Here is a 2,284-nt window from a genome sequence, read left to right as displayed (position 1 = left end):
CTTATTCTCTGGTTTTGTGGCCACGTCTAGAGACCTTCAAAGGCCGTTAACCTCTCTGACCAATAAAATATTGACTTCATTTTTGAACTCACTATCTCAATAACTACGCCCTTTTTAAATTGTTTTCTTAAATTAATTGAACAGAAAAATAAATTAAAAAGGATAAAAAAAACTAAAAAAAATTTCATGAAGATGATCACTTACAGTTGTTACATGTACACATACAAATATATAACTCTATTAATATTGAAAGAAAGGGAAGATGATGCTTATACGGTAGGGTTGTTTTATTAATAGTGTATATTTTTGTTCATTGAATCTTGTTTATTTCACATCAAAAAAAAAAAAGAGAAAAAAAAAAATTTTTAAAAAAAAAAAAAAAAAAAAAAAAAAAAAAAACTACTGAAAGTTCAATTTTTCAAGACTTGCTATTAAAATCTCGGAAGGAAAAACAAAATCATATTAGATAAAATGAAAAGGAAATTCTTTCGAGTGTTATCACCTTTTCCAAGGGAAGGAAAATCCAAAAGAGGCTACCTGTAAAACCCAGGCAGCTTTGGCTCTATCTATGGAAGTACTATTTGTTGAATAAATAAAGATTTGTCTGCCGCCTTCTCTACGACCTGTCTTCTCTCTTTCTCCATGGACTTTCTATTGTCTCAGCTTCGTCACTCTTTCTCCTTTAACCATTCTTTATATCCATTCCCACTGCACTATATATATATAAATATATATACATATACATATATTTGCTTCCAAGGCAAAGAGTAGTACTATATATAGAGTTAGCCAAAGCCCAAATCTTATCTTCTAACTATATATATATATATATATGCTTCCTATATACGTTTCTTCCTCTCCTCTCCTCTCCTTTTCTTTCTCTTCTTCTTTCTTTCTTTCTCAGTTTTTTTCTTTTGTCAAAATGGGTGGTGGTCCTCTGAAAGGCAGTTATTTTCTTAGCAAATCAGCTGCTATAGATCAAAGGCAAAGATTGTAATTAGAAGGTTATATTCTACATCTCTAAGCACATGAGGATCATTTCTAGTAAGTAATTCATTTGAGATATTCAAGCATAGTTTATTTATCTTTTTCCATTCAGAAGAAAGCTTGGAAGGAAATATAACATTAGTTCGAACATTTTCTCTGTGTCAATTCCTGTCGCAGGTAAATTCTAATCTGAATTATTAACTTCATATTATCGTCGAGAGTTGACATACTTGCCTGGCTCCCTGAATGCCATGTAGGGAGTTTGTCAAAGAGCGTTGGCGAACTTCCTACTTGGCATGAGGGGAGTCATGCAGGCCCGACCTTAAACGGTGCTGTTAACGATCGATGATCGATGATTAGTATTAATTAATGCAGGCCAAACCATGTTCTAATATCGTAATTAGCTATAACACTCCATGATCCTCAACGAAAATGTTGTTTTCTTTCATTTATTTTATTTCATACACATAGAAAAAGAAGTTATGGCACTCTTTGAATTAATCCTTAATATATAGTCTAATTTTTGTGCAAATGTATATATATATATATATATAGGCTTCCATAGTATAATTGTATGCAGGTATTAGGTATACATTAAGCATAATGGAATCTCACCGCTAAAGATGTGACACAATGTGCAAGGTGGATGATATATAGACCCCATATTGGATAAGTTTAGGTGATCAATTACATGGAATCTTGAGCTGCTTCTCTGATCTTGAGAAATTTTTTTTTTTTTTTTTTTTTTTTTTTTTTTTTTTTTTTTAATAATGAAACCTTGAGAAAAAGATAGATGTATGGCTAAGAAGCAATCCCTCTGAAGAGGGGCGTTAATTTTAGTGGGCCATATATTTGGAACACAATCTGCAACTACTTTATCTTCCCTTTCAGAAGAGTACTCTCGTTTATATATGTTCATCATCAGTTACTTTCTTGGACCTTTCTATTATATATATTGATAATTGTTTGTGCCTGATCTCCTGCGCCATTATAGCTAGCTAGCTAGCTCTTCCTGATCCTTATCTTTTATTTGTTAATTTGCTTGTTTGTTTCATTTCTCATTGCCTTTTACTTGTTTCTTTGTTAGCTAGCTTTTGGGAATTAAGTAGGATGAGTACTTTAGGGGTGGTTCTTTTGTATTTTTGAGTTAGGGTAATTTGAGTGATGATCTGGAGTTGAGTTTGAGTTATAACTTGAGTTGAAGCTGTAAATTGAGTTTGTGTCTAGATGTGCACATTTGAGTTATGATTTGAATTGAGAATCTATTTGAGTTTGTGTTTGGGTGGCTCAAAATTTA

At 32.0% G+C, this 2,284-nt stretch overlaps 1 long non-coding RNA gene across 1 annotated transcript; it reads left to right on the top strand.

Moving 5' to 3' along the window:
• The first annotated feature begins 857 nt into the window (after nt 1-857).
• On the top strand, nt 858-1,739 carry LOC112091616. Its single transcript, XR_002902227.1, has 3 exons — nt 858-1,004; nt 1,100-1,164; nt 1,543-1,739. It is a non-coding gene; the product is annotated as an uncharacterized LOC112091616 (long non-coding RNA).
• The last annotated feature ends 545 nt before the right edge of the window (nt 1,740-2,284 follow it).

Source organism: Morus notabilis, unplaced genomic scaffold, assembly GCF_000414095.1.
Source record: "Morus notabilis unplaced genomic scaffold, ASM41409v2 Scaffold1315, whole genome shotgun sequence".
Lineage (NCBI taxonomy): Eukaryota > Viridiplantae > Streptophyta > Magnoliopsida > Rosales > Moraceae > Morus > Morus notabilis.
Note: the sequence above shows the minus strand (reverse complement) of the source record. Positions and strands in the feature narration are given on the sequence as shown.